Source organism: Lonchura striata, chromosome 14, assembly GCF_046129695.1.
Source record: "Lonchura striata isolate bLonStr1 chromosome 14, bLonStr1.mat, whole genome shotgun sequence".
NCBI classification, from domain to species: Eukaryota; Metazoa; Chordata; class Aves; order Passeriformes; family Estrildidae; genus Lonchura; species Lonchura striata.
Genome location: NC_134616.1, coordinates 7,560,822 through 7,570,407, shown reverse-complemented (window position 1 = coordinate 7,570,407; position 9,586 = coordinate 7,560,822). Strand labels below are relative to the sequence as shown.

Here is a 9,586-nt window from a genome sequence, read left to right as displayed (position 1 = left end):
CGGCCTAGGGCAGGCGGCACCGCGGCCCTCGCATAGCCCCGGCCCGCCTCCCGTGAAGGGCGAGGCCCCGCTGCTCCCGCGCCGTCCCGGGGGCAGCCAGACCCCGTCAGCGCCCGGCGCGGCCCCGGCCCCGCTCGCTGCCTCAGCGCCGCGCTCCCGCCATCGCCGCGGGACCCGCCCGCCCGGAAGGGTTTCGCTGGGACACCGGAGGCCGCCCCGCCCCGCCGCCTGCGCTCACTTCCGGCGTGCTGCGTCACGGCCCGCCCGGACTGCGCCGGGGGACAGGTTTGAGTGTGGCACCGAGGCACCCGCGCTGTGCCGGGGGACAGGTTTGCGTGTGGCACCGAGGCAATGTGCTGTGCTGGGGACAGGTTTGGGTGTGGCACCGAGGCAATGTGCTGTGCTGGGGACAGGTTTGGGTGCAACACCGAGGCAGTGTGCTGTGCTGGGGGACAGGTTTGGGTGTGGCATCGAGGCACCCGCGCTGTGCCGGGGGACAGGTTTGACTGTAGCACCGAGGCACTGTGCTGTGCGGGGGGACAGGTTTGGGTGTGGCACCGTTGTGCAGGGGGACAGTTTTGGATATGGCACCGAGGCACTGTGCTGTGCAGGGGGACAGGTTTGGGTGTGGCACCGGGGCGCTGTCCCTGCCCGCCCCCAAGATGGCGGCGCCAAGATGGCGGCCGCCGTCCCGAACCTGAAGGGCGGCTCTGGGAGCGCCGCGTTGTCCCTCCACGAGCTCCTGCTCGGTACTCGATAACTTGAACAAACTCCTTAACAAACTCCTCTCAGCTTCCCGCGGGGGAGGGGACCCGGGCTGTGGCACCGGCACCGCGGTTCTTCATCCCTGGCAGCCCGCTGGGCTGGTGACAAGAGGGCCACCAAGTCACCAGAGGGATGGAGCTCCTCTGATATGAGGAAAGGTTGGGACTGGGATTGTTCAGCCTGGAGATGAGAAAGCTGCGCGGTGACCTAATTGCCCCTGCCAGTGCCTGAAGGGAATTTACAGGAAAGACAGAGAGGGATGTTTACATGTTCACAAATACATGTCGCGACAGAAAAGGGGGAATGGGTTCAGACTGAGAGAGTGCAAGTTCAGATCAGCTATTGGGAATAAAATCGTCCCTGTCGGGCGGTGCGGCCCTCGCACAGGCTGCCCAGAGGAGCCGCCCCAAGTCCTGCAGTGTCCGAGGCCGGGGTGACACGAGATCCCCTTTAAATCCTTCCCAGCCCAAAGCATTCCTGACTCTGCAGGCTGCTGCCTCCAGGTCACAGCTAGAGGTACGCAAGGTCAGGCAAGATCTGCCCCGTGTCCTTGCACTGGTGCAGCTGGCACAGGGCTCACTGCCCGGCTCTGAAACCCCCAGGGAGGAGCGGCGGAGCTCCCGGCCGGGCTGGGCTCAGGGCAGGGGTCAGTAGTGACAGCAGGGGACAGCAGGTGACAGCAGGGGACAGCAGGGTCAGCAGGGGTCAGCAGGTGACAGCAGATGACACCAGGGGTCAGCAGGTGACAGCAGGTGACAGCAGGGGACAGCAGGGGACAGCAGGGGTCAGCAGGGGTCAGCAGGTGACAGCAGGGTCAGCAGGGACACCAGGGGTCAGCAGGTGACACCAGGGGTCAGCAGGTGACAGCAGGGGACAGCAGGTGACAGCAGGGTCAGCAGGTGACAGCAGGGTCAGCAGGGGACAGCAGGTGACAGCAGGGTCAGCAGGTGACAGCAGATGACACCAGGGGTCAGCAGGTGACAGCAGGGTCAGCAGGTGACAGCAGGGTCAGCAGGGTCAGCAGGTGACAGCAGGGTCAGCAGGGGTCAGCAGGTGACAGCAGGGTCAGCAGGTGACAGCAGGGGTCAGCAGGTGACAGTAGGGTCAGCAGGGACAGCACGGCACCAGCGCCACCTGCCCTGGAACTCCCCTTGGCAGGAGGAACCGACTGAAGGAATCCCCGTCTGTTTTCTCCCTAAAATAAACCCCCCCAGTCACTCCAGACCCACGCGATGATTCCCACCTGTAGGAGCAGCTGCCCTCCAGTACAAACACGTTTGTTCTGCTGCTCCCTGCAGGATTTCAGCAGGCACGTGGTGAAGTGCTGGATTTGTTCCTTTCCCCTTTGCATCACCTGTGTGATTGCCAGTCCAGGGCACACACAGCTGCTGCGTTGTGTCCATCCTGGGTTTCCAGCAGCCATAGAGAGGTGCCTGGTCAAGGCGGCTAAAACCATCCAAAGGTACTGAGGAGGTGACTCTGCTTGTGGCTGTTTTCACAAACAGCTTTATTTTGTTCACTTGCTTTCCATAAAGACAACAGGTCCATTATGGGAAAAGGTCAATGAGGATGAGGACTTTTATCCTCCAGAACAAATCTTACTTATGTTACACCAAATTTGACTCACTCTTCTTTATCAAATATAAGTAAAAAGCCCTTGCCTTCCTTCACCGTTGCCTCCAGAATTGTGTTGTCAAGTGAATTGCTGGCAGGAGGCAGACGTGCCTGGCTGGAAGATTTTCATGTGGCTGGTGAATCAGCTCGAAAATGTAAAAAGGTGAGCATTAAAACAGGCTGCCTCCTACTTTAACCCCATTAGAAATCACGAGTTGTTGCGAAGTACCTTAATGCACTCAGGGTGCTCGGGACAAAGGAAAGCCGCAGTGCTCCCAGAGGAGCTTCCCATCTAATTTTAACCATGACACAATCGGTGACAGTGACAAACGGGGGGGAGGGAGCAAAGGAGCAAGGGAGGGTGAGGGTGACAATAATAGGATTACACGGTCACTTAGGTTCATTATGTGCACGTCTTTGTGGCACTGCTGGTCCATTATGTTTGTGATGGGTGGAGGAATGACTGCGGGAGAGGAAGGGGCAAAGAGCACAGCGGGAGAAAAGCCAAATATATTTTTGTGCAATTGACTTTAGCCAGCAACGCCTCGCTCTTGGGCTGAGGGGAAGAACAAGCAGGTGGACACAGGATTGGGAAAATGGATTTTTTTTCCCTCCTCCGTAAATCAATCCCAGTATTGATTTGGATTGCCAAGATTTATTTCCCAGCTCACAGCACTTTATACCTGGGCATAGATGCCTACAGCTGAAAAAAGGGCCAATCCCAAAGTGCACCAGGCTGTTTGTTACCGTTAAGACAAGTCATTCCCTTCATTAAACAGTTTGCACAGCTCTTTCACCGCCTTGTGCCCTACCACATATCCTGAGCCACAAAAATAGCTGGTGATGTAAAAGGTTTTGAAAGTCTGGATGGGAAGAGCTGCTTCTGCCATAAATGGCCAAGCCCTGAGCCAGCCGTGCAGGGCACCTCCTGCCAGTGCCACCTCTGCCACTCCCTCACTATCACCATCCCCTCCCCGGAGGTGCGGCACATCCCGGGTCAAAGGCCTGATTTAATCTCTGCTGTCACTTTCCCCACGGCTCCTGCCAAGAAGAAAGGAGCAGGGCTCAGCCCTCGGTGCTGCCCCAGGAGGGTTTGCCCTTTCTCAGCAAAACAACCTTCCCAAATGAACATCCGGGCAGGATTCGATTGCTGCCAGAGCAGCTCTGTGCTGTTGATGGACTCAGCTGCTCTATGCTGTGCCCGCAGCCAGCAACAATAAAGCAGGCTCTTATTAAATTAACCTGCTAAGACACAGATCCTGCAGGGATGTTCAGGGAACAGACAGATGGCACAAGCAAGGGCCAGGAATAATTGCAATCCCCATCTCACCAATGGGAGAGATGAATCCTGCCCGGTGCTGTGCCCAACAGGGAGGTGGGACTGGGAGCAGTCACCCCAAGAGGTGACAAAAGAGCCTCTCCAAGCCATGGATGGAGTGAGGAGTCTGGAACGTGTCCTGTGGATGCCAGGGTGGGCCTGCACCACCCCCAGCAGCCAAAGCCTCCCCACTGCAGCCACAGTGTGGGTGCTGTACAGCCACCACCTCCTGTGGGCTGTCCCCGCTGCCATCATCGATCTGCTCTGACTCCCTACGTCTGCCCGAGCTACAAAGCAGGCTCTGCCCTGCCAGGAAGGCTGCAGCAGCTGCTGAGCCAGGGCAGCAGGGATAGCCCAGATTTCACCTCAGTTGCCATCTAGCTGGGGACGTCATTTGTGTAAATACATGCAAAACCAGCTTAAGACCCAGCGTCCTTTCTTCTTTGCCTCTTCCAGAGGTTTTGCTAATCCACTTATTGTGCCTTATGGTGTTCAGCGTGGAAGCTGCAGGGCAGGGACATTCCTCAGGGCTGGAATGGCTACTGGAGCACCGGGGGCTGCTCTCACATGCAGCTCATTCAAGGAGGTCGTCGTGTTACACCAGTCACGGAACTGCAATGACAGCTTTTGATCTAAGCCCTGTCAAATTCCAGTGAAATATGTCTTAGGGGTTGGATGTGTCCACCTGGCCCAGACTCCTCATTCTGGGGCTGTTTCAGAACCTGCAGAGATGCTATTCTTTTTTGCCAGCTTTTCCTGCCAATATAGAGATGACTCAGAGGCAAATCCTGAGGACCTTTCTCAGAAATTTCTGATTTTCTGCCATCCCTCAGCTTTTAGCCATTACTTTAGTCGCAACAAAAGGCATGATGGTACTTCAAAAGAAGTAAAGGACATTTTCCAAAGCACTTACTAATTCTGAAACAGAAGTGGGACTGCACTGAAATATAATTGATACACCAAGAAGATTGTTGGGATTTCTGGGAGAAGCATCTCTCTTTGGCTCACAGACGTGGTACCAGATCACCAGCCATTTAGAAGAGCTTGGAGCCGAACAGCACCACAGGGGAAGATGCTGTCGCTACCCCCAGGCACACGCAGTGGCTGCAGCCCCTCCCCTCCCCACCTGCCCTCTCTCCTGGTTATCCCCGCGATGCTGCCTCTCCTGCCGGCAGGATCAGCTCCGGCCGTGATGAGTCACTGCTCCGTGTGAGCAAGCCACCAGTGGTGAAGGCAGAAATGTGGTTTCACGGGTCATTCCTCTTCCTATTTTCTCCAGACATCGAGCTCTCTCCTCGCTGCCCTTCACAGTCCAAGCCATAATCCTTTCTGCTCTGCGGGGCTCGCACCGAGCTGCAGCTCCGTGGCTCTCCGGGACTGGCCTGTCCTGCACACACCCGGCGTGGTGCCAGCACAGCCCCTCTCCTTGGCTGCCGCCTTGCACAGATTTCTGCAAAGCTGAGCGGGCGGGGCTGTCCTCAGGCTTGCCTTTGTTAAATCACCAACACACGGGACAGCCTCTTCATAGAAATACATATACATACGTATTTTAAATTTCTACCCAACAGTAGAGTAAAACTGAAAATACAGCTCCTTAAGGCTAAAAAAGGCAACAGTGAAACACATAAACCAAACCTGTTGCTTTAAACTCCAAATGAAAAGGAAGGGGGAAGGAAATATTCTGTCAAGATATATTTTTAAGATTTGCACATATAAAGCAATTTTAAACTGATGTCTTACAGAAAGGTTGCTTTTAGAATTCCACGTGTTTTTCTTTTTTTATCATATTCCTGCAGCATTTGCAATTCAAATGCTACAGGAATGTGTAACCTTGCTCGTGAAATTTGCTGGCCAAATGAAGCAGACAACAATTAATTAGAGTGAAACCCCCTGCTTTACTCCCATTGGTGAGAACAAGAGAGAAAAAATGTAAAATTCAACCCAAATGGGGTATTGAGAAAATACTTTAATATGATGTTGATCTTAATAAGCAAAACCATTTCTTTCCTCCTTCTTTTTTAGTAAATTGCTTTTCACTTGACAATTTCCTCTCAGAGAAGTGACAAGTATTATTCCGAGTCGTTAATTCCTCCGTGCGGGCTCCGGCGCTGAGCTCACTAAAGCGCGCTGAGAGCCGGGCGGGCCCTGCCAGGCTGTGCCCTGCCCTGGGCCCCGAGCACCCACTGCCTCGGGCTGTCCCCAGCCTGGGACAGGCAGTGCCACCGAGACAGCCCAGCACCTCATCTTCCTGGCTCTTCAGTGCCTTGGGGACATTTCTGTTGCAATATGGTGGCCCTTTCCTGGAGCATCACTCCTGGCCGGCGTGGGATGCACAGTATCTGAGTTCTGGCAGCACTCACGGAGTGTGGGAGATTCTTGCCAGGTGGGCAATGCCACTGTCACCAAATGCTGCAGGGTGGCACATCCCACTTGATTTTGGAACCATGGAATATCAAATCAGAATATCACAGCCCATCGTCCTGGCCTGGTCCTGTTCCCCATGCTGAGGACACTCACTTTCCCATCCATCCCTTTTCTCCAGCCACACAAACACGTCAGCAGAGAGCCCCTGTTCCTGGCACATGTGCTCAAATGGCCTCCCTGCACGTCTGGGATGAGATGCCTCCAGAGATCAGCCTGAGGCCAGAGGGAAAGGCTTTCCACAGCAGTGCAGTGGCAGAGCCATGGGCAGTGGGAGCCAGGCCGAGCTTCTCCCCAGGCTGCCTTTGCCAGCAGCCAACAAACCGTCTGCAGAGCAGGAACACGGCGAGCTCATTATGAGACACTCGATCAGCGTCCCTGTCAAGGGAGGCCAATGGGACAAAGCTGGGTGTCCTCCTCACCAGAGCCTGTCAGCTCTCCTGGAAAGAACACCTGGCTGCTTGGAGACAATCCAGACGCCAGCAAGGGTCATTATAACAACCTGGAGAGCTGCAGCCTGGATGACATGTGGCATCCATCATCATCATCCAAGGGAGCCAAACCAGCAGACCTCAGAGGCTGACTGCTCCAGGAGCCTGGGAACCAAGGGGTTAAAGTGCTTGGCCAGGGAAGGTCCTGGGAGGAGAAAAGCACCGAAACTGCTTAATTAGAGTATTCAAATTAGATGGGGTTGCAGAGCAGTTAATTTCTCAACTTGAAAAAAACCAAAATTAATATTTGCCAGGAAGGATCAGAAGCAGTGGGAGCCATTGACAGCTTTGCTGGGGCTCCTCGTGTTGGGGAAGACTCCAGAGGTCCCTGCCATAATTACCTGCAGTCTTTAGTATTTTGTTCTGCAATTTATGAACTTGCTTGAGCATTTTGTGGATAAAAGGTGGTGATCCAAACCCCAGCTGTATTTCTGTTTAAAGAAGCAAAGGACTGCTGCCTGGCATTGCAGTGTGACACTGGTGTTTCAAAGAGTTTCCTAATTTGCACAGTCTGGAGAGGACCAAACCAGTGGCTGGTGGAAGCAAACTGTGGCTCTGCCAGGCTGGTGCTCCCTCCCATCCTCCAGGAACAGGCAAGCACCTCCCATGCCTGCACAGATGGACCAACAAACAGCCCTGCATGGACTGAGCCACACTCACAGCGAGGGCTCACTGCCTCACGGATCCACAGCCATGGACACCCCACTGTCAGCAGCCCCTGAGCAAGTCCAGCCATGCCAGTGCCAGGGAGAGGATGCTCTTCTCTCTGCCTTGTGCCACAGCTCCAGTGTGGGAATGTGGACTTGGGATGCTGTGTGGACAGTGCCAGGGCTCATCCCCTGGTTAGTCCTTGTATTGTGGGCTGACAGCTTTCCTTGCTCTGGTCCATCTGCCTCACCCCTCAGGCTTTTCTCATCTGCTTTTTTGCTGGTCTAACATTTTCTCTAATATTTAATCCCATGCCAAATTCTTTCCCATCCTCTTAAAATTCTGAAATTCTCTAATTTTTTTTCCCTTAACTTGTCTGCATAATTGAGAACCATCTTGAATCCCTTTGTGTTCAGACTTCATACCTTGTACTGCCACTATGTTCCAATCACTTAAACATGAGATCTTTGCATATTGTTCCTGTGGAGACAAATTTTTGCATGTTCCCTAGAAAGAAAGTCATCCTCCATTAGCAAGTGCTTTGTGGTGAATGAGAGGGAAGTCACAGCAGGAGCAGAGGCAGCAGTGGAGAGTCCCACCCTGCACTGTGCCTCAGAGCGATACTGAGACAAGCTGGGATTTCTTTCCCAGCAATATCTTTGCTCTTCAATGGCTGTGAGTGAAAGGCTTTGACACCCTCCATCAGCACAGCACCAGGTGAGAGCTGGCACACGTTCCCTGCCACCCTCCCTCTGGCAATGCAGCTGCCACTGCCCCTGGTGCCACCCAGCAAGTCTCAGCACAATGGGAAGGGGAGGAAAAAAGCCACTTCCCCCTGCACAGACACATTACACCAAGAGCAGAGAAAATTGATCTCTGGCTGCTGAGCCTCTCTAGCACTTTGTGTTGCTGAAAGGAATAATCAAGCCTGGCCTTGGAGAAGGCAAAGGAAATAAAAGCTTTCCCTGTCTGATGATTTATCTCTGGGGTTGGGGCCCTCCCTGGGAGACCCAGTGGTGGTTCTGGGAGAGGCTTTTGCTCTGGGGCCTGGTTCAGCAGCAGATCCACAACAATCCCACAAAATTTTGCTCTTCCTGCTCACTCAGCAGGTCTGAGGAAAAGGGGAAGAGGCTGCCAGGGCTCCCAGCTGAGCCCCCAGCAAGGGACTGCCACATGCACTTACACTGGGCTTGCCCAGGGATGTCACTTGAGCCACAGCACAACTTCTCTCCTGCCATGGTGTGATGCAGAAGCCTGGCTTTCTCCAGGTTGTGGCCCTCACAACAACTGCAGGCACTGGAGTTTGGGGACAAGGATTAAAGTGCTGAAGTGCCACTCAGGAGGCTGAGCAGGGAGAGAAGGCTCCTCACTTGCCCTCAAGCCAAGGGTTGAGCTTTGCCCTTCACAAGAGTGTGGGCTGTTTGCCACAGCCCATCACCACAGGCTCAAAATCTGTATCTAATACTCTGTTGGCTCAGCAATTACCAGATTAAAAGAAAAATCCACACTGAAAGGGGAGTCCAGAGGCTCCTCCTGGCTCCCGGCAGCACACCCTGAGCTGGCCCAGCCCCAGCTTCAGCTACTTACAGTCCAGGAGACACACATTTCCACAGGCAGCCCCCTCAGCCCCATCCTTGCCAAGCTGTCCAGGAGCTGGGGTAGAGCTGTGGCAGTGTCAGACACCTGTGAGCAGGGGTGTGGGGGGAACATCACATCCCCACACTGGTCCAGGGAAGCTGATTGTCACTTCAGCCCCAGGTAAGCGCTCCCACCCCCTATCATTTGGTGCCCTGTGGAAGATGCAGGTGGGAGAGGCAGAGGAGGAGGAGGCAGCAGATCTCTCCCAGCTCCTGCTCTGCAGCCCCGTGCCAGGCCCGGCCAGGCTGGCTGGCGGTGGGCGTTCGTGACTCATGATCCCTGAGCACTGCCTGTGACACATTTACTGCCAGCAGGATGGGCCTCCCGCCAGCACAGCAGCCCTGCAGCCTCACGGGAGGGTGGCTGGGCTCTGCCAGCAGCTGGGCTGATGCAGACGGGTGGGGAGGTCACCAGCTGCAGCTCTGGGATGCACAACCTGAGGTAGCCCCTGGCTGGGTGATGATAGGGGCAGACCAGGACCCTGAGTCCCAATGTTCAGTGTGGGAGCACAGGGGCAGAGATGGGAGCTGGCCAGGGCCAAGCACAGCAGGCCTTGGAGCCAGCCCAGCTCCCTCACCTCCCACAGCACCTCCTGCCTACCCAGAGCGCTGGCTCCCAGCAGCGGGCACGGTGACAAATGCCTTTAGAACATTCTTTATTAAGTGAGAAATCTCACTGCGCTCCCTATGCC

General features: G+C 55.0%; 1 protein-coding gene and 1 long non-coding RNA gene across 2 annotated transcripts in view; one reads left to right on the top strand and one right to left on the bottom strand.

The window, feature by feature from the left end:
• The window catches only part of PLS3 (plastin 3), a 763,062-nt gene that overhangs the window by 174,819 nt on the left and 578,657 nt on the right, over positions 1 to 9,586 (bottom strand). The window lies entirely within an intron of this gene.
• LOC116183633 (uncharacterized) lies at positions 248 to 4,790 on the top strand. The gene is made up of 3 exons (XR_004148294.2): positions 248 to 329; positions 2,449 to 2,542; positions 4,154 to 4,790. It is a non-coding gene; the product is annotated as an uncharacterized LOC116183633 (long non-coding RNA).